This window comes from Caretta caretta, chromosome 4, assembly GCF_965140235.1.
Source record: "Caretta caretta isolate rCarCar2 chromosome 4, rCarCar1.hap1, whole genome shotgun sequence".
Taxonomy (NCBI): domain Eukaryota; kingdom Metazoa; phylum Chordata; order Testudines; family Cheloniidae; genus Caretta; species Caretta caretta.
The window spans coordinates 54,397,029-54,420,089 of record NC_134209.1 but is presented as its reverse complement, the minus strand read 5'-3'; the positions used below and the strand labels follow the sequence as shown (position 1 = coordinate 54,420,089).

Genomic DNA, 23,061 nt, shown 5'->3' with positions numbered 1-23,061 from the left:
TCTTTAAAAAGGGGAACAAAGAGGACCCAGGGAATTATAGACCAGTCAGCCTAACTTTGATACTTGGAAAGATACTGGAACAAATTAACAACCAATTAATTTTTAAGCACCTAGAGCAGTGGTTCCCAAACTGTAGGTCACAACCCCAAGGGCAGTCTCTCCATTAGCAGATGGGGTTGCAGAAATCCCATGTGTGCGAAGGATGCTATTTTACAAAATGACATCCTCCAGACAGCATGACTTCACATTCACTGCATGTGTGAAAGGTTATGCTGTGTGGAGGATGCCATTTTGTAAAGCAAAATAGCATCCTCCATGCAGCATGACCTTGCACATATGGTGCATGTGAGGTCACGCTGCATAGAGGATCCATTTTTCAAAGGTTGTCTGGGGTCACAGGAAGCAATATATCTAAAACTGGGGTCATGTATGGGAAATGTTTGGGAACTGCTAACCTAGAGGATAATAGGGTTATAAGGAATAGCTGGCATGGATATGTCAAGACTAAATCATGGCAAATCAAATTAAATTTCCTTCTTTGACAGGATCACTGGCTTAGTGGATGCGGGGAAGAAGTAGACATGATATAGCTTGATTTTACTAAGACTTTTGACACACGACATTCTCATAAGCAAACTAGAGAAATGCAGTCTAAATGAAGTTACTATAAGTGGGTGCACAACTGGCTGAAAGACCATACTGAAAGAGTAGTTATCAATAGTTCACTGTCAAACTGGGAGGGTGTATCCACTAGTGGGGTCCCAGAATGGCCAGTCATGGGTCTGGTACTATTCCATATTTTTATGAATTACTTGGATATTGGAATAAAGATTATGCTTATTAAAATTTGCAGATGACACCAATCTTGGAGGGGTTGCAAGGACTTTGAAGGGCATGATTAGAATTCAAAATAACCTTGAATTGGAGAACTGGTCTGAATTCAACAAGATGAAACTCAATAAAGAAAAGTGCAAAGTATTTCACATAGAAGGAAAAATCAAATGCACAACTACAAAATGGAAATAACTGGCTAGGTGGTAGTACTGCTGAAAAGGATCCGGGGGCTATGGTAGATCACAAATTGAATCTGAGTCAACCGTGTGATGCAATTGCAAAAATGGCTAATATTCTGGTGTGTTGTATGTAAGATACAGCAGGTAATTGTCTTGCTCTACCTGGCATTGATGAGGTCTCAGCGGGAGTACTTTGTCCAACTCTGGGTGCCACAGTTTAGGAAATATGTGGACAAATTGGAGTGTTTTAGAAAATTGTAAAGATTTAGAAAATCTGATCTACGAGGAAAGATTAAAAAAACTGGGCATGTTTAGTCTTGAGCAAAGAAGACCTGATGGCAGTCTTCAAGAGTGTTAAGGGCTGTAATAAAGAGGATGGTGATCAATTGTTCTCTATGTCCACCGAAAGTAGGACAAGAAATAATAGGACTCAATCTGAAGCAAGGTATATTTAAGTTAGAACATTTTTCGTAATATCTAACTATAAAGGTGGTTAAACTCTGGAACAGGTTTCCAAGGGAAGCCATGGAATCCCCATCACTGTAGGTTTTTAAGAACAGGTTGAATAAACACCTATCATAGATGTTCTAGGTTTACTTGGTTCTGCCACAGCGCAAGGAGCTGCACTTTTTTGCTTCTTGAGGTCCCTTTCTGCCTTACATTTCTATGATCCTATATCTTAGTATTTATGTTACCACCATGTTACCTTGGTATCAGTGTGCCCCCTAAGTATTCAAAAACAGAAAATAATAGATTCATATATTTTAAGACCAGACAAAAAAAGTATAATGATCTACAGCTAGATTTATAAAATAACTTGGGCATCTGAGTCCAATATTTAGGTGCCATTGAGATCCTCAAAATCACTACGGAGTTGCTGCCTAAGTCTGTGGGTGCTTAAGTTTCTATCAGTAACCATGTACACTGAATAGTAAATATGGCAGGCGACCAGCTTGGCTTAATGGTGAAATCTTAGCGGATCTTAAACATAAAAAAGAAGCTTACAAGAAGTGGAAGGTTGGACATATGACCAGGGAAGAGTATAAAAATATTGCTCGGGCATGTAGGAATGTTATCAGGAGGGCCAAATCGCACCTGGAGCTGCAGCTAGCCAGAGATGTCAAGAGTAACAAGAAGGGTTTCTTCAGGTATGTTGGCAACACGAAGAAAGCCAAGGAATGTGTGGGCCCCTTACTGAATGAGGGAGGCAAACTAGTGACAGAGGATGTGGAAAAAGCTAATGTACTCAATGCTTTTTTTGCCTCTTGTTTTCACTAACAAGGTCAGCTCCCAGACTGCTACGCTGGGCATCACAAAATGGGGAAGAGATGGACAGCCCTCTGTGGAGATAGAGGTGGTTAGGGACTATTTAGAAAAGCTGGACGTGCACAAGTCCATGGGGCCGGACGAGTTGCACCCGAGAGTGCTGAAGGAACTGGCGGCTGTGATTGCAGAGCCATTGGCCATTATCTTTGAAAACTCGTGGCGAACCGGGGAAGTCCCGGATGACTGGAAAAAGGCTAATGTAGTGCCCATCTTTAAAAAAGGGAAGAAGGAGGATCCTGGGAACTACAGGCCAGTCAGCCTCACCTCAGTCCCTGGAAAAATCATGGAGCAGGTCCTCAAAGAATCAATCCTGAAGCACTTGCATGAGAGGAAAGTGATCAGGAACAGCCAGCATGGATTCACCAAGGGAAGGTCATGCCTGACTAATCTAATCGCCTTCTATGATGAGATTACTGGTTCTGTGGATGAAGGGAAAGCAGTGGATGTATTGTTTCTTGACTTTAGCAAAGCTTTTGACACGGTCTCCCACAGTATTCTTGTCAGCAAGTTAAGGAAGTATGGGCTGGATGAATGCACTACAAGGTGGGTAGAAAGCTGGCTAGATTGTCGGGCTCAACGGGTAGTTATCAATGGCTCCATGTCTAGTTGGCAGCCGGTATCAAGTGGAGTGCCCCAAGGGTCGGTCCTGGGGCCGGTTTTGTTCAATATCTTCATAAATGATCTGGAGGATGGTGTGGATTGCACTCTCAGCAAATTTGCGGATGATACTAAACTGGGAGGAGTGGTAGATACGCTGGAGGGGAGGGATAGGATACAGAAGGACCTAGACAAATTGGAGGATTGGGCCAAAAGAAATCTGATGAGGTTCAATAAGGATAAGTGCAGGGTCCTGCACTTAGGACGGAAGAACCCAACGCACAGCTATAGACTAGGGACCGAATGGCTAGGCAGCAGTTCTGCGGAAAAGGACCTAGGGGTGACAGTGGATGAGAAGCTGGATATGAGTCAGCAGTGTGCCCTTGTTGCCAAGAAGGCCAATGGCATTTTGGGATGTATAAGTAGGGGCATAGCGAGCAGATCGAGGGACGTGATCGTTCCCCTCTATTCGACATTAGTGAGGCCTCATCTGGAGTACTGTGTCCAGTTTTGGGCCCCACACTTCAAGAAGGATGTGGATAAATTGGAGAGAGTCCAGCGAAGGGCAACAAAAATGATTAGGGGTCTGGAACACATGAGTTATGAGGAGAGGCTGAGGGAGCTGGGATTGTTTAGCCTGCAGAAGAGAAGAATGAGGGGGGATTTGATAGCTGCTTTCAACTACCTGAAAGGGGGTTCCAAAGAGGATGGCTCTAGACTGTTCTCAATGGTAGCAGATGACAGAACGAGGAGTAATGGTCTCAAGCTGCAGTGGGGGAGGTTTAGATTGGATATTAGGAAAAACTTTTTCACTAAGAGGGTGGTGAAACACTGGAATGCGTTACCTAGGGAGGTGGTAGAATCTCCTTCCTTAGAGCTTTTTAAGGTCAGGCTTGACAAAGCCCTGGCTGGGATGATTTAACTGGGAATTGGTCCTGCTTCGAGCAGGGGGTTGGACTAGATGACCTTCTGGGGTCCCTTCCAACCCTTATATTCTATGATTCTATGATTCTACACTGCCATCTCAGTGTTGGCTGCCTGCCTCATACATAAGCCCCAGGAGGATTCTCAATCCAGACATTCCCTCTCCTATCTTGCCTGCGGGGTGTGATCCAGAATGTGTGCTCAGAGCATGCTCAAACCCACACAAAATGGCCAGAGGAAGTGGTGGTTATTCCCCATAACACCTTATCATTTTAGGGCACTGGTTAGAACGCTCACCAGGATGTGGAATACCTGGGTTCAATTCTCCCCTCCGCCTCATATGGAGAGGGGATTTGAACTCATGTCTCCTACCTTTCAGGTGAGTGCCCTAACCACTGGGCTATTCAGAAGCACGTCTTTCATAAGCTCTCCTGTTGAAGTCATTCCATTGTGGAATGTGTATAAATGTATACAAATAATTAAATTAGACCACTCATTCGGGGCTAGAAATTAGATGAGTGGGTGGTACTGCCACCCACTTCCTCTTCTGTTTCTTGCCTATGCACCTAACTCCAGAAGAGGGTTCACAACTGAGAATACCAAGCAGAGATAAGTGCCTAACTTCCTTTGAGGAGCAAGCTGTAGGCCACACCTCCCTTCCGGGCATTTCCTAATGGCTAGTTTAGGGCTTGTTTATACAAACACTTAGTTCATGGCAAGCTAGAATGTAAATTTACTGCCCTGCACAGTAGGTGTCTGTGTGGACCATGCTGCTGCACACTAAAAATTCCTTAGTGTGGTTTAATCTACCTCTATTTCAAAATGGGCTAGATCAAAGACCTGTTAGCTTACAACAGCAGAATTCATATGGTGTGGGATTTAAACTCATAGTTCCTACCTCTCAGGAGAGTGCCCTAACCACTGGGCTATGAGGTATTCAGACACAGGGCTTTCTCAAACTCTCCTGTTGAAGTCATTCCATTGTGGAATGTGTATAAATGTATGGGACAGGGTAACATGGAGTGGATTTACACCCTGGTTTGCCTCAAACAAAGTGTTTGTATATACAAGTCCTTAGGCAGCTCCCCACTCAGCTTGCTGGCTTTTGTGGATCCCATCCTTAGATGCCCTTCTCTCCACATACATTGTATAGGGAGTGTAAGCATGTATCTTGGGGCTGTAGATTGCACTGGGTGGCATGACCTCTAAAAGTTAGGCATTGCAACACCTAATTCTCTTTGCAGATTTAGTCCCTTGTCTGACCACTTCTATAATAGAGGCTACTGAACTGGATCAAGTAATGCCAGCATTGAACCCTGTAACTTGTGGCTGAACTAGATCTCTTTGGGGAAGATGTGCTTGATTTAAAATTATCTTCTCTATTTAAAGCCGTCAAGTGATGGGGAATCCTCTACAAGCTGTTCCACTGGCTAATTATCCTCCATGAAAAAATCTGTGCTTTATTTCCAGTTTCAGTTTTTCAGGCTATGGTTCTGATAACACTTTCTTTCAACAGACAGGAAAAATAGCTCAATTAGTTGATAATTTACATGGTTGTCTATGCTTTCTGTCTATAGAAAATGAAGGCAAACTAAGATGAAAAAATTAGTTTCTCATTTAATTTTCAAAGTGATTAGTTGAATGGCCATTCTTATTTCTTGTGGGAGTGAGTTGAAAATCCTAAATTCTGCACTTAATAATCACATTGAAAAGCAAGAGAAATTTCCTTGTGCCTTATATAGCACCTCTAGGATGTATAAAGATTATCTCAAAAAAGTTCACACATATCACCTGCAAAATGAACTAATGCCCAGCCAAAGTCAATGGAGAGAGCATGTCTATTATTGATCAGAATTGTTAATGTCTTTGAGACACTAAGTTGCCTAGCAAGAGATAATTATATCTTCTTTACAGAGAAGAACTGGTTTACAAATCTTCCAGTTTTAAACTGAGCATTTTCTTCTGAGCACATTTGAGGCAGATAAGCTCATGCTTAACAGGTCAAATCTTCTCATTAGCATTCTCAATTTTTGTTCTGTCTTTAATCTTCCCTTTTATTTATTGAGAAGAATAGAGTAAATCAACGTCAATAACAGTGACAACTTCTACTTTTGAGGTTCTTTATCAGTAAACAAACTCTGTGATTCTCTAGAGTGGCTGCATTCTTCATTTTTTGGGAGGACCTTGGAGGACCTGGGCAAATTTTCATCTCAGGAGCTTCCTCAGTTTTCGGTCCTGGGGCCGGTTTTGTTCAATATCTTCATTAATGATATGGAAGATGGTGTGGATTGCACCCTCAGCAAGTTTGCAGATGACACTAAACTGGGAGGAGTAGATACGCTGGAGGGTAGAGATAAGATACAGAGGTACCTAGACAAGTTAGAGGATTGGGCCAAAAGATATCTGATGAGGTTCAACAAGGACAAGTGCAGAGTCCTGCACTTAGGACGGAAGAATTCCATGCACTGCTACTGTCATAAATATAAAGGGAAGGGTAAACACCTTTAAAACCCCTCCTGGCCAGAGGAAAAATCCTCTCACCTGTAAAGGGTTAAGAAGCTAAAGGTAACCTCGCTGGCACCTGACCAAAATGACCAATGAGGAGACAAGATACTTTCAAAAGCTGGGAGGAGGGAGAGGAACGAAGGGTCTGTGTCTGTCGGTATGCTGCTTTTGCCGGAGATAGACCAGGAATGGAGTCTTAGAACTTTAGTAAGTAATCTAGCTAGGTATGTGTTAGATTATGATTTCTTTAAATGGCTGAGAAAAGAACTGTGCTGAATAGAATGACTATTCCTGTCTGTGTGTCCTTTTTGTAACTTAAGGTTTTGCCTAGAGGGATTCTCTATGTTTTGAATCTAATTACCCTGTAAGGTATCTACCATCCTGATTTTACAGAGGTGATTTCTTTACTTCTATTAAAAGTCTTCTTGTAAGAAAACTGAATGCTTTTTTATTGTTCTCAGATCCAAGGGTTTGGGTCTGTGGTCACCTATGCAAATTGGTGAGGATTTTTACCAAACCTTCCCCAGGAAGTGAGGTGCAAGGGTTGGGAGGATTTTGGGGGGAAAGACGTGTCCAAACTACGTTTCCCAGTAAACCCAGTTAGAGTTTGGTGGTGGCAGTGGAGATCCAGGGACAAAGGATAAAATTACTTTGTACCTTGGGGAAGTTTTAACTTAAGCTGGTGAAAGTAAGCTTAGGAGGTTTTCATGCAGGTCCTCACATCTGTACCCTAGAGTTCAGAGTGGGGGAGGAACCTTGACAGCTACAGACTAGGGACAGAGTGGCTAGGTAGAATTTCTGTGGAAAAGGACATAGGGGTTACAGTGGACGAGAATATGAGTCAATAGTGTGCCCTTGTTGCCAAAAAGGCTAACAGTATTTTGGGCTGTGTAAGTAGGAGCATTGCCAGCAGATCGAGGGACATGATTGTTCCTCTCTATTCGGCATTGGTGTGGCCTCATCTGGAGTACTGTGACCAGTTTTGGGCCCTACACTACAAGAAGGATGTGGAAAAATTGGAAAGAGTCCAGCAGAGGGCAACAAAAATGATTAGGGGGCTGGAGCACATAACTTATGAGGAGAGGCTGAGGGAACTGGGATTGTTTAGTCGGCAGAAGAGAAGAATGAGGGGGGATTTGATAGCTGCTTTCAACTACCTGAAAAGGGGTTCCAAAGAGGATGGATCTAGACTGTTCTGAGTGGTACCATATGACAGAACACGGAGTAATGGTCTCAAGTTGCAATGGGGGAGGTTTAGGTTGGATATTAGGAAAAACTTTTTCACTAGGAAGGTGGTGAAGCACTGGAATGGGTTACTTAGGGAGGTGGTGGAATCTCCTTCTTTAGAGGTTTTTAAGATCAGGCTTGACAAAGCCCTGGCTGGGATGATTTAGTTGGGGATTGGTCCTGCTTTGAGCAGGGGGTTGGACAAGATGACATCCTGAGGTCCCTTCCAACCCTGAGATTCTATGATTCTAATAGGGTTCAGGCTTCACAACCCTCCTATTAAGTGCACATGCAAACTGTCTAGGGAGATTGTGAGATGTTTTGAGCTAGGCAACACCTCAAGATACTAACGATATTCAACTTTACTTCTCATTTCCACATAACCTAGATTCTACTCTCTCTTTGTTCTCTCATTAGCTAACAGAGATAGCAGTTCTCCCATAATGCTGGGTTCATATGAGTCCAAAGAAGGCTGAAATAATTTTGGTAGGAAGTAGAATAAATTTGGAGAGGACTGTAAATGTTCCCACAGTGGTGGGGTATATTTCTACCCTTCAGTTTAGTGGTTTAAAGATCTTGGAATCCGATTGAAACCCTTCCCCTTTGACAGCGGCACGCTTATCATTTTTGGCTAGATGTTTATTTAAGGTAATTGAAAAGGAAACAGAAAGGGACTGAAGATTATATAAAGATTGTCTTTATTCCATAGAACAGGGACCTCAAACTTTCTTAGTAACAGTTGATAGATTTTGAAGCACGATCCCCTCTAATTAATACCCCCCAAAAAGGAAGTGTGTTACAAACTACAGCACTGATAAAATCCCTTTTTATTATAATAGCAAAATGTCATGGGTTTCCTTAGGATAACATCCCATAGAAAACCCTTCCTTTCAAATAATGGTCTCTACCATTCTCTCTCCAGTCTGTATTTCTTTTGATTTACACCACAGGAAAGTCTTTGGCCTGTTTAGTCTTTGACATGAGCATCACTTCTTCCCAATGAACAAAAAATCTCTCCCCCACATTCAGGCTGCAACATATGGTCCCTTAGTTTTGTCCCCTTCTAACTCCAAAGGTTCATCTCACCTACCCATTTAATGCGATGCACATATGGACTTTTCTTTTATGGGATTTAGTGATTATACCAGCTGTGCACTATTAGACTCTGGTATGCAGAATTGGACTTTAGCCAATCACAGCTTAATTTTCCAGAGGTGTTGAGCACTTGCAGCTGCCCCTGAAGTCAATGGAACCTGTGGGTATTCAGCAGCTCCCTAAAACCCACCCAACAGTTTCTAGGGGTAGAAGTAATTACATTTATTTTATTTCACATTTTTAATGTTTTAAAGTTACATAAGATGTCCTCATCAGCCCCTCAGGTATTGTAGATATTACCCCTCTTTTAAAGATGGGGACATTGAGGCAGAGTTAAATGGCTTGCCCAAAGCGACCAAGGGGAATCCATACCAGCCAACAGAAATCTTGGGTTCCTGAATCTGGATGCAGTGTCCACACTACGATAGTACAGACAGACATCACCAACATTGTATGTTAAGAGGTTATGTTATCAAGAAATGTTTTTTTGTGTGAACATAGTTGGCAGAATAGAATTAGTGAAGTGCCATGCTATGCAATACTTTAGTACTAGATGTTTAAGACCATCATTTAGCAGGGGTTCTCAAACTGGGGGTTATGACCTCTGAGGGGGTTGCGAGGTTATTGCATGGGGGGCGGGGGACGCAAGCTGTCAGCCTCCACCCCCCAAACCTCACTTCGCCTCCAGCATTTACAATGGTGTTAAATATATAAATACATGTTTTTAATTTATAGGGGCGGGGGATCGCACTCAGAGGCTTGCTGTGTGAAAGGGGTCACCATTACAAAAGTTTGAGAACCCCTGAATTACAGGCCCTAGAGGAAATATAGAAACTTGTTCCAGATTACTGGCATTGCTTAATAAAACAAATTTGTTTACTAGGGAATTCAAAATTTAGACCACTGTCTGCACAACAGTAATCGTTTAATCCTCTGCCAAGTGAGAAAGTTCAAACCAGCTGCACACATTTTAGTAGGAAAGTAAACACCTTAATATTTTGAAGTGAAAGGAAGACTTTCATACTTCCCATGAGATGTTTAAATTTCCTGAAGCGGAAAATTTTCAACTGCCTTTTAAAAGCAATATTTACGCTTCATGTACTCAAAGTGTTTTATCATTTGATGCCTAACAGTTCATGTATTTAAAACTTCCATTCTTGCAGTAAATATTTATTCTATTCAATTTGTAAAAATGTAAGCATGCACTATAAATAAGTGAGCTTTTCAGAGACTCCAAGCAGTCCTACAGGTGGTTCCCATTTTTCAAAAATGCCTTATCTTTATAGATCACTCATGGTATAGTTGAGAAAAGCTACATTTATCAGAGTGATCCTCCGAGGATATACGGAAAGCATAAGAGCAACCAAATGGATAGAGAACCTTAATCCAGTAAATGAAAATAATAATCATTGGGGGAGAAGAGGTTACTAAATCTGGTATGAACATGGACTTATTTAGTAAATATGACTACCATTTATTAAAAGACAATGTCACTTTGAAATCTAGTCCATTTAAAAAATATGAATTAAGAATAGTGGATGGATATAAGACCTGCAAAAGCTCCCCTACCAATTTTTTTGTGATTTTACAACCACATTTGCCTATTTAAGGTAATATCCCCTCCCCTTTGTTGCATAGGAAACACTCAAAAAACAACAACAGAAATTGACTAACTAGTATAGGGTCTGAAATATAAGGTGGGCTGTATGTACTTCTCTAGCACCCCTAGGACCTGGAGTGTAGAAAATTGTGTCTGCTGCTGGTGCATATGTATTCTTGCTGCTCTAGATGCACAGAGATGGTGGAGTGCTGTGCTGAGGAAGGAGGGCACAAGAGACATAACAGGCAGGCAGGAGAAAAGGTGAGAGGGAATAACAGAAAGCAGCTGGAGCTGCAGGGAGAGAGAGGAGGAGCCTCTTATGTACCTCTCTGACACCCCCAGGAGCCTGACTGATTAACAGCAGCTTCTCAGGGAGCTTCCTGCTGCTTCCCTGAACCCACTTGAGGAGAACAGGCAGCCAACTGAAGTCATAGGAGCCAGTTAGGCCCTTAAGATGCCAATATCTTCCTCACTTAGGCCCTGCTACCAGCCAGCTTATTTGTCCACTTCAACTGAGTGTTGAGAGCCACTATAGCTGGCACAGAACAGCAGTCATGAGTGAAAGAAGAAAAAGCCCCTCTGGGGCAGCATTCAGAAAAAGAAAGAAAGCAAAGGAAGCTTTTATATCTAAGCAGGAAGCAGCTCTCCTGAGATACATAGACACAAATGTTCACAGTAAATCTTCTGGGCCCAGTGAGGATGTGAGTGGTGAGGAGATGCCTGATCTTCCAATTAGAGTGCAGGTAACCTGGCAGCTACTGCAGCATCCAGGTCTCCATCTCAAATGGATGTAACCATGCACTTTCCTGAAGAAAAGTTTAGATCAGAGAAGAGTGTGGTGGAGGCGCAAGAAACAGCTGCTGCTGAGTTTGGTTCCTTAAGTCTAGATGATCCAAGACTGTGGACCCACTTGAGCAGTAGCCTGAGGGACTTCCTTGTACTGCATGGGCCACAGCAAGTGAAAAACTTCCCCAAAGACAAAATAGAAGTTTCCATCCAACACATTACTGGCGTGAAATCCCCAATGGTGACAAAGTGGAGAGGCCATGGCTTATGTACTCAAAAACCCAGAATGCCGCATACAGTTTTTGTTGCAAAATCTTCCAGTCTAATGTTCCAACCACATTGGGTTCTACAGGAACAAAGGACTGGAAAAATCTGGCTAGAAATCTGGCATGCCAAGAGAAGGCAGCAAATAAACAGAGAGCATTCCATAGGTGGAAAGAGCTTGAGATGAGACTAAGGTTAAAGGCCACCATAGATGATCAGCATCAAGAGAAGATTGCATCAGAGTCTCTTTACTGGCAAAATGTTCTGAAAAGCCTCATGGCCATTGTGAGACTGCTTGCTACCCAAAATCTAGCACTGTGTAGCACTTCAGATCAGCTGTATGTGCCAAGCAATGGAAACTTCCTTAAAATTGTGGAACTTATGGCTAAGTTTGATGCTGTACTCCAGGAGATCTAAGAAGAGTCACCACCCACGAAATGGAGGACTTGTGGCACCTTAAAGACAAGTCATTGCATCTGATGAAGTGAGCTGTAGCTCAAGAAAGCTTATGCTCAAATAAATTTGTTAGTCTCTAAGGTGCCACAAGTCCTCCTTTTCTTTTTGCGGATACAGACTAACACAGCTGCTACTCTGACACCCAAGAAATGTACACACACCACTACCTTGGAAAAACAATTCAAAATAAGATCATACAGTTACTGTCAACAAAAGTCAAACAGAAGATTGTGGCAGATATCAAGTCAGCAAGATATTACTCAATAATTCTGGACTGCACACCTGACATCAGCCATATGGAACAAATGACTTTAATGGTGTGTTTTGTAACAACAACAGAACCTAGTGAAAATGTCCCTGCAATGGTGATGGTCAGAGAGCATTTTCTAGAATTTATTGACACTGATGATACTACAGGAGCTAGTATGGACAAATGTGCTTCTTAAAAAGCTGGAAGATTCAGGAATTGCGATAGCTGACATGAGTGGTCAGGGCTACGATAATGGTGCTAACATGAGAGGAAAGAACAGAGAATTGCAGACACGGATCCGAGAGTTAAACCCTCGAGCTTTTTTTGTCCCATGCAGTTCTCACGCATTGAACTTGGTGGTCAGTAATGTAGCGTCAGCTTCTAGTGAGGCTGCTGAATTTTTTAACGTAATTCAAAGCATCTGTGTATTTTTCTCTGCATCAACTCATCGATGGCAAATTTTGAAGCAACATCTGGGAACATCCTCGCTGACACTGAAACCCCTGAGTGCCACACAACGGCTAAGTCGAGTGGTGATGATAAAACCTATCAAACACCAAATTGGGAAGATAGATGATGTCATAGTTGCCATTGTGGGGCATAATGCTATGGCAGGAACTGTTCAAGGGAGAACAGTGGCAGAGGGAAATGGAATCACCAGAAACATACATAACTTCAAATTTCTGCGTGGCTTAGTGTTGTGGCATGACATACTGTTTGAAATAAATGTTGTAAGCAAGAGACTCCAAGGTATTCACCTTGATATATCTGGAGCAATGGAACAACTGGACAAAGCAAAGTCATACCTACAGTCTTACCGGTCAGATGTGGGATTTCAAAATGTTCTGAAGAGTGCACATATGTTGGCAGAGGAACTTCACACTGAAGCTATTTTCCCACCCATTCAAGAATACAAGAGTCAGCAAAGAAGAGGATGACATTTTGATTACGAGGCACGGGATAATCCCTTAAGAGACCCCCAAAACAATTCAAAGTTGAATTCTTTAACCAGGTGCTAGATTGTGCAATACAGTCAGTTGAAGAACGTTTCATGCAGCTCAAGGAACACAGCTGTATATTTGGGATGTTGTATGATATTCCAAAACTCCTCACTATACCTGAAGAAGACCTACACCAGCAACGCAGGGCACTAGAGGCAGTGTTGACACATGATGACATGCGCGATATTGATGCGAGTGATTTAGGTGATGAACTGAAAGCCCTTTCAAGATACATTTCAGCAGGATCAACTCCAAAGGCTGTTCTGGAATATATGTGCATAAATAAGATCACCCTCTTTCCAAATGCTTTTGTTACTCTGCGCATACTTCTAACACTTCTTGTAACAGCTGCTAGTGGAGAATGCAGCTTCTCCAAGCTGAAGTTAATAAAAACACATCTACACTCCACAATGACACAGGAGAGGCTGGTCGACCTTGCAACCATCCCAGTAGAGCATGAGCTAGCCCAGACTGTGGACCTTCAGCAGGAAGCAGTTCAAATCTTTGCAACCAAGAAGGCACAGAAAGCACCACTTTCATTATTCAAACAGATAAAAGTGCCAGTGTTTACTATGCAGACAAGAAAAGTTACATTTGCTCTTCAGGCATTTGATAGTTAAGTGTTACTTAAAATTTTTGAACAAGGCATTTTCAGTTGTTAGTTCTCCTTTTTGGGGTAGGTAGTAGAGGAGTATTATGAGAGGAGTAGAACAGGAAGAAGGCAGAATTGAGACCTTTCAAAGTTTTGGCCCAAGCAAGGGAGTATGGGGGTGTCATTTGAGCTCCCCGCCTCAGGTGCCAAAATGTTGTGGGCCGGCCCTGAAGAGGAGGCTGAAATATAAGCTGCATCTCAAACTCCATAATGAAAATTGAGACATGGCAATGCTTATGCAAATACCCTATCGCTAGCTCTGGCTTCTAAACTTTTTCTTGTTTTACATAACCCTTTCACTGAGTACAATCTCGCTCTCTCTCGGGAAGAAAAAAATATCAGATCCCTTAAAGTACTTTGGAGCTCTCAAAGGAATTCTTTCATTGACAGGAATCCTAGCTGTGTGTTAGTTCCATTATGACAGACACAGATAGCTGCCTTGCAGGTACGTGCCTCTGAGTCACCTGTCTTTATGCAATGGTTACTGTTTCACAACTAGTGAAAGTTAGGCAGATTCCATGTTTGGTATTATCCTCGGGTTTGGCCCTGTCTCTTTCAATAACTGTCCATACCCATGGATTGGTGAAGTTTTAGGATTGTATATTTATTTTTAAAATATTACACATAAAACTTGACATGAGGATCTCCACCAATAATGATTTATGTTTTTATTAGGGCTGTCAAATGATTAAAAAAATTAATCATGCGATTAAATAATCACAATTAATTGCACTGCAATTGTTAAATAAAACATTTCAATATTTTTGTTTTCTATATTTTCAAATATTGATTTCAATTGGAACAGAATAAAGTGTACAGCCCTCATTTATATTGTTATAACAAATTTTTGCACTGTAAAAAATAGTATTTTTCAATTTACCTCATACAAATTTTGTAGTGTAGTTTAATCTCTTTATCGTGAAAGTACAACTTCAAAATGTAGAATTTTATTTTTTTACACAACTGTACTCAAAATAAAACACTGTTAAGCTTTAGAGCCTACAGCTCCACTCTGTCTTACTACTTATTCAGCTAATTGCTAAGACAAACATGTTTGTTTACATTTATGAGAGAGAATGCTGCCCGCTTCTTATTTACGTCACCTGAAAGTGAGAACAGGCGTTCCCATGACACTGTTGTAGCCGGCATTGCAAGGTATTGACGCGCCAGATATGCTAAATATTTGTATGCCCCTTTGACCACCATTCCACTGTACACTTTGACATAAATATTTGAAAATCCAGAAAAACATCCACAAATATTTATAATAAATTTAAATTGGTAGTCTATTATTGTTTAACAGTGCAATTAAAATGGCAATTTTTTTTAATCGAGTTAATTTGTTGAGTTAACCATCAACTGCGATTAATTGACAGCCCTAGCTTTTATTGTTCAAATGCAGGAGGAAATTAATTGTTTCATAAGCATGATGGACCATATTTTCTCTACAATAGAAATTCTCTGTGCAAGGAAACCAACACCATCCTTCATTGGTTCTTGGGAGCGAGAGGCGGAAATAAGATGAAGTTTCCCTTCCTTAGAGGGCAAAACCTTAAAGATTACAGGGGCAAACCATCCCGATGAGTCGAAAGAATAGTAAATATGGCAGGCGACCAGCTTGGCTTAATGGTGAAATCCTAGTGGATCTTAAACATAAAAAAGAAGCTTACAAGAAGTGGAAGGTTGGACATATGACCAGGGAAGAGTATAAAAATATTGCTCGGGCATGTAGGAATGATATCAGGAGGGCCAAATCGCACCTGGAGCTGCAGCTAGCCAGAGATGTCAAGAGTAACAAGAAGGGTTTCTTCAGGTATGTTGGCAACAAGAAGAAAGCCAAGGAAAGTGTGGGCCCCTTACTGAATGAGGGAGGCAACCTAGTGACAGAGGATGTGGAAAAAGCGAATGTACTCAATGCTTTTTTTGCCTCTGTTTTCACTAACAAGGTCAGCTCCCAGACTGCTGTGCTGGGCATCGCAAAATGGGGAAGAGATGGCCAGCCCTCTGTGGAGATAGAGGTGGTTAGGGACGATTTAGAAAAGCTGGACGTGCACAAGTCCATGGGGCCGGACGAGTTGCATCCGAGAGTGCTGAAGGAATTGGCGGCTGTGATCGCAGAGCCATTGGCCATTATCTTTGAAAACTCGTGGCGAACGGGGGAAGTCCCAGATGACTGGAAAAAGGCTAATGTAGTGCCAATCTTTAAAAAAGGGAAGAAGGAGGATCCTGGGAACTACAGGCCAGTCAGCCTCACCTCAGTCCCTGGAAAAATCATGGAGCAGGTCCTCAAAGAATCAATCCTGAAGCACTTGCATGAGAGGAAAGTGATCAGGAACAGCCAGCATGGATTCACCAAGGGAAGGTCATGCCTGACTAATCTAATCGCCTTTTATGATGAGATTACTGGTTCTGTGGATGAAGGGAAAGCAGTGGATGTATTGTTTCTTGACTTTAGCAAAGCTTTTGACACGGTCTCCCACAGTATTCTTGTCAGCAAGTTAAGGAAGTATGGGCTGGATGAATGCACTATAAGGTGGGTAGAAAGCTGGCTAGATTGTCAGGCTCAACGGGTAGTGATCAATGGCTCCATGTTTAGTTGGCAGCCGGTATCAAGTGGAGTGCCCCAAGGGTCGGTCCTGGGGCCGGTTTTGTTCAATATCTTCATAAATGATCTGGAGGATGGTGTGGATTGCACTCTCAGCAAATTTGCGGATGATACTAAACTGGGAGGAGTGGTAGATACGCTGGAGGGGAGGGATAGGATACAGAAGGACCTAGACAAATTGGAGGATTGGGCCAAAAGAAATCTGATGAGGTTCAATAAGGATAAGTGCAGGGTCCTGCACTTAGGACGGAAGAACCCAATGCACAGCTACAGACTAGGGACCGAATGGCTAGGCAGCAGTTCTGCGGAAAAGGACCTAGGGGTGACAGTGGACGAGAAGCTGGATATGAGTCAGCAGTGTGCCCTTGTTGCCAAGAAGGCCAATGGCATTTTGGGATGTATAAGTAGGGGCATAGCGAGCAGATCGAGGGACGTGATCGTTCCCCTCTATTCGACATTGGTGAGGCCTCATCTGGAGTACTGTGTCCAGTTTTGGGCCCCACACTACAAGAAGGATGTGGATAAATTGGAGAGAGTCCAGCGAAGGGCAACAAAAATGATTAGGGGTCTGGAACACATGACTTATGAGGAGAGGCTGAGGGAGCTGGGATTGTTTAGCCTGCAGAAGAGAAGAATGAGGGGGGATTTGATAGCTGCTTTCAACTACCTGAAAGGGGGTTCCAAAGAGGATGGCTCTAGACTGTTCTCAATGGTAGCAGATGACAGAACGAGGAGTAATGGTCTCAAGTTGCAGTGGGGGAGGTTTAGGAAAAACTTATTAGGAAAAACTTTTTCACTAAGAGGGTGGTGAAACACTGGAATGCGTTACCTAGGGAGGTGGTAGAATCTCCTTCCTTAGAGGTTTTTAAGGTCAGGCTTGACAAAGCCCTGGCTGGGATGATTTAACTGGGAATTGGTCCTGCTTCGAGCAGGGGGTTGGACTAGATGACCTTCTGGGGTCCCTTCCAACCCTGATATTCTATGATTCTATGATCAGTTTGCCATTAAAAGAGGACATAGGACTGTCTTCCAGCATAGCTTCTAGTGTTCATTCAGGCTTGGACAGGGACTGAGCATCTGCAATGTTACATGCAACTGATAATTATGACCCAGCTTTGCATTCTTTAGAATTACAGTAATCCTGAATATAGTTAGGCTATGTCTACACTACAGCCTTGCTGCTAAAAGGCACGCAGTGTAGCCATTGTTTGTCAGCAGGAGAGAGCTCTCCTGCCAACAAAATACTTCCACCCACAACGAGTAGTGTTTGCTTTGTCAGAAGGAGAGTGCTCCTGCTGACAAAGCACTGTTCATTCCAGAACTTGTCGTCAGCAAAACCTTTGTCTGTCTGGGGTGTGTTTTTTTTTTTTTTTAAAAACACCCCGAAAGACAAAAGTTTTGCCATTCAGTTGCCAGTGTAGACTTAGCCTTAGTCTCTCTCAAGTTCTTATATCGTGTTAGGAGACAAAAGTACCTTGTGTTCTCTGAGGGAGTAAAGGAAGCCATAAACGGCAATCAGATACCATAGTGATGAGTGCAGTAACAGAACGAATGGAAGTCAATAGGTGGGTCAATATTGGAATGATTGTGTAGCTATAGCACAGAAAGCACTGTGTAGTACTAAGAAACTAGGATGCCACAGTGTTAACCTTTCAGTCTCTGCAAGGATTTCCCTCCCCATGCATGCTTCTTCTAACCTTTCGGCCATTGTGAGACTTCCAGTAGCATCACTTAAGTAACACCCTCCCACAAGATAGGGACACAGTTCTCTACTCTCTCTAATCAACTCAATTTGAAGAGAAAGAACCAATGATACTGGCATCTCCTATCACAAGCCTCATCTGCTTTTAGAGGCCAGTTTTTTCTTCAACTTGTTTTGGTGGGCCTTTTAAAATCTGTATTAGCTCTTTTACCAGAACAGAAAAAACTGGAACAAGAAAAACTCAGCACTGGAGAAAAGAGAACGATGTACAGTTTTATAAAATTAAATGAATTAGACCACTTATCAGAAGATTTTATAAAATACTGAACATGTTCAAAGTTCCAAGTTTTGATCATCTTTACTAGAATTTTTGCAGGATCACCTCAATGTACAAAAGTCTACTTTAAAATGAGCTTTGTTTTGAAAGTTCAGATTTGCATCTTTGCACCTAATGGACCTGCTCAAAACAAAAAGGAGTGTATGAGGTTTCCTTTTGTATCTTGAGAAAAGTGAGAGATTGAGATTCAGTAACGAACAGATGTTTCAACCAGCATCTCCAGTAGAAAAGGAGACTCTTTACATTATAGCTCTACTTTCTTTACACATGCAATCAATAGGCATCCTAGACACAGAAATTAAGGCATGATGAGTCAGGCAGCAACTACTGAGTGTGTATGAAGAGTGCCATCAAACCTCTGTGATGATTTGGGGATCTGTCTTTACAATTAGCGAATTCTGTGTGAGATTACGAACTTTGTATGTATCCTTATCAAGCTGCAAATTCCATTTTTAGTGTGGAAGCTAGTTGCTTTCTCTGTGCGCTTTGGTATTTCAGTCCAGCCAGGAGCAAAAGGGCAAACCAAAATGGGTTGTTGACTTGAGTGCTCAATCATTATAGAGTAACAGCTGTAGACAAGAGTGACTCCCCTGAGAGACCAATTCTCCTAGCTGGGAGAGGTGACCTGACAATGAAGTCACTAGATCGGACTCAGCAGTCAACTGTTGAGGCTGACTAGGAAATCATCTGATAAAGGAGAAAGGAAGGCTACAAAGGGCAGAAACTGCTCTATTCTTCTCTTTGGCCACTTCTCACCAACTTAAGATGAGAGAAGTTGCTGCAGGAGACGGATGAGACAGAGGGGTGGACCCTATGTATTTGAACACAGATTGTTCCCCCAAGACTGCCAAGGTGAGGGGAAATGCATGTAGTAGTAGTTTTTTTTTTTTTTAAATGGATGGGTGTATTTCCTAGGTTATTAAATAAAGAGCAAAGTATCACAGAACAAAAGTGTCTGTTATATGCTACACCTACCACATGCCTCTTGAGAGAATCTGCAGCCCAGAAAGATCAGACCTTTGCTGGGATTCTAGGAGAAGGGTTTACATAAGCTACTGGGGTATCCTGGGGGTGCTGGAAGTTGGGGCCTACACAAGTAGCTTGAAGGGCTTCATTTCCGTGAAGGAGTAAGAGAGTTAGTGCCCTGGAAATGTGCCAGACAGAGCACAAGGGAAGAAACAGTGCTGCAGCCTGCTAAGACCCAGGAAGGCTTAAAACACTTGGAGATCCAGATGTGCTAAGTGGCCAACTGAGGACTACTCCACTGGAGCTGTCACAATATACAGAAAGATTTAGTTTTAGAACATCTTTTAGTAAATAGCTTAACAGACTTGGATAAAGTATTTTTGTTTTGTTTTGGAAAACACACAGGGCTATTAGACAGCAAATTTTTGGTGCCAAAAATGGTGTATTTCTTCTCAGAATAGAAAATGTAACCATGATTCTGACCATCTATATGGTTAAGTATTGCAAGAAAACTTATGACTTCCATATGCAACCTTTGATATTTTTACATGTGTGGTGCACAAATAGACAAATGTTCAATCTTAAGTGTTAAGATATAGTGATACAAATTTCAGAATGAACAGGACAAGATACCTTAAGGCACTATTTTAAGGAACTATGTAAAAAATTTCCATTAAAGTTAGTAAGTAACTGCCTTGTCCACCTTTTTTGTTAGCCCATTTGGTTGTAAAACAAAGTGCTTAATTTGCAGTATTAATCTGCAATATTATTAAACATTGACAGCTATTGAAATAGCTACCATACTTCTCATTGAGAATGGAATCTCAGAGCTGTATGAGATTACTTTAAATCATCAGGTATTCTGTCTGCCAGGGATACAAAACTAAAATCTACAGAGTTCTTATTTAGAAATCAAATTAGATATGCCAAGTGTCCCAAGACTGTTACTAATATAGCCAAAGAACAGCACTTCAAAATGTTCATGTTCAGAGGGAAGAGTTGTTTAATGCCTGGTTCTCGAGGTTAAGACTACCAGCAAGATCACACCATGTTATACAGAGTAACAAATGCATATAGGCAAAGTAGTGTATTGTTCTGCAGGCCCTTATTGGTAAGAGATGAGAGAAGTAGAATTCTAGCAACATTGGTTAACCTGAACCATACCATGTTGATTAGCTTAACAACTGATAAACTAGTAATTCTCGTGAGTATTTAGATCAACTTAAACTTGAAGTACATCTTAATAAAGAACTGCTCAATTCAGGACACGATTCTTGAATCTCATCTTAAGCTTTTTCTTTTAAGTGATATTTTAGACCATAAGAAACTTGTATTTTTCTATTCTCTTCATATTAGTACCATCTATGTATCTAAAATTAAACTGCACTTCTGGTTTTAACCAGAGTTTGGGTGTACACTCAAAAGGCCTGGCTATCTTGCCATCTGATATACAATACAGCAACGCTAAACCAGAAGGGTTTGACTGGAACAAACTAAATTAAAAGTGGTTTACAAAAAAAATTTAAGTGTTTGGGTTTTTAACGGTACATCCCTTATGCCAACTGCATTAAAATCCAAGCATTTAGTTTATGCAAAATATCCCTGGTGCTAGATACCACATACAGATTTCAGAGTACCCAATGTTCACTGCACATATATAATTTAGAGTATTTTTATATGTAAATTATACTTTTTATGCCACTTGGCACAGGATGTAGCACATTTTCCCTGTTCAAAGCGGAATGATGGCAGTATGCTTTAACGTATTTTGTTTCCAACATGTAAAAATAAGGTTACATTGGTTGATGGTAGCTCAGGACATGTAATAAACTACCAGCCTCTGAGGTTTAAGTAACTGTCCCCATTTAAAACAAAACAAAGATTTCATTTCTCCACACCCTCTTAACATACTATTGCCTCTTTAGCTCTGTAAAGGATAAATGCAATACTGCTATACCTGCCATGGAAACAGAAACAGTGAAAGAGTTAATCTAATCTCCTAGGCCTGCTACTTGTCATAGTGATCTGCCTGTATGCCCATTCTTGTAGACAAAAATCAGGAGAGAAAAGAATACTACTTTAACTGAGGACTAGTGTGACCAGATGTCCCAATTTTATAGACAGTCCTGATATTCAGGGTTTGTGTCTCATATAGGCGGCTATTACCCATTACCGCCTGTCCCTCTTTTTCACACTTGCTCTCTGGTCACCTTAACTGTGACCCAAGAGAAGGAATTACGTTGTTAGTGTGGTGGTAGGCATTTACAAACTGTTTTGTCAACGAAATTTATGCATATAAACCAGGGCCTATCTCCCTTCAGACTTATTTATATATTAACCCTTTCCCCTTTTGTGGAACAACTTGAAGGTTATTCATTTTTTACAAGGGAGTATTATTTAATACTCTTATCCAAAACATGCACTTGTGAGTCAATGTGTGATCTGTCTTTATGTATACAATGTGGAATTTTCAAGAGTGCTTATGTGATTTGACTTTCAAATAGGACTTGTGCTCCTAAATTATTCAGGAGTTTTTGAAAATCCCATCCAGAGCATACATCTTCACTCTCTTCTCTCCAGAGAACAATCTTAAGGCTAATATCACCAGTCCTTTACAGATAAGAGGCTTTGTGCAATATGTATCTGTTCTTAAAATACATTTAGACCTTTATACTTAGATTGTTTCCCCTTGAGCATTTAAGGTAATTGCAGAGTTTCTACCAAGACCCTGTAAAATGGTGGCCTAAGACTTTCATTTCCACACCTCCCCCTAATGCTTCCCTTACCCAATGTTTCCCTCCCACACTTTAATTTAGTTTCAGAATACACACATATATATACACATTTCAAAGCTTCATACTTTGGAGCACACAGTGATTGTCTTATTGGAATACCCCAAAATGGCCACAGGGATAACTGCATCTCTGATCCCTTTGTAGTCTCCTTGAGGGCACTCCTGCTCAGATCTCAGGCCCCTTTTTCAGAGTGGGAATTCATATCCTTCTCCCTCCAGACTGTGGATTTAGCCTGTAATTTCCTTGCAAGTTACAGTTAGGGTTGCCAGTCCTCCAGAACTGTCCTGGAGTCTCCAGGAATAAAAGATTAATCTTTAATTAAAGACTATGTCATGCGATGAAACCTCCAGGAATACATCCAACGAAAATTGGGAACCCTAACTACAGTGCTTCTCCAAGCAAGTCTCACTTTAGTCCAGCACCTGCAGTTCTACTATCTACCAGAAACTATGACAGGTTTACCAGTGACCAATCAATTTTCACAAACCACAGTACATTTATTTAGGACAAAAAGACTACACAGAAAAAACGTATTACAAAACCAAAAGTCGACATGCAGGCTAATTTTACCAGACACTACTTATCATCTGCATGGAATTCTCGTAGGCCCATACACTAGTTATCAGTTCTTTGTTCCACAGTACCTCACACTCTGACTCAGCTCAGGCTGACCCTTTACACAGTTTGGGGTCTTCGTTTGCTGCTCCTCTTGAACCTAGTCAAAACTAGTATATACAGGCCCACTCCTGCCCCCTCCAACCATGTTACGCCTACAGACTTCTTCAACTGCTTAGAGAGTTGCATTAACTTCCCCCAGTGATCCAAGACCCAACAGAAAACCACAGCAGCACGCCAGGAGCACAAAGATACATTCATTGCTTGTTGGTAATCTATGAATAGCCTATGTGCCTATAGCTCAGTGTGGATAAAAATTTTAATAAAAACAGATTTTTTTTATTG

At 41.5% G+C, this 23,061-nt stretch overlaps 1 protein-coding gene across 2 annotated transcripts in view; it reads right to left on the bottom strand.

Annotated features, from left to right (window-relative positions):
- The window catches only part of INTU (inturned planar cell polarity protein), a 115,051-nt gene that overhangs the window by 73,393 nt on the left and 18,597 nt on the right, over window positions 1–23,061 (bottom strand). The gene's annotated exons all lie outside the window — the stretch shown is intronic.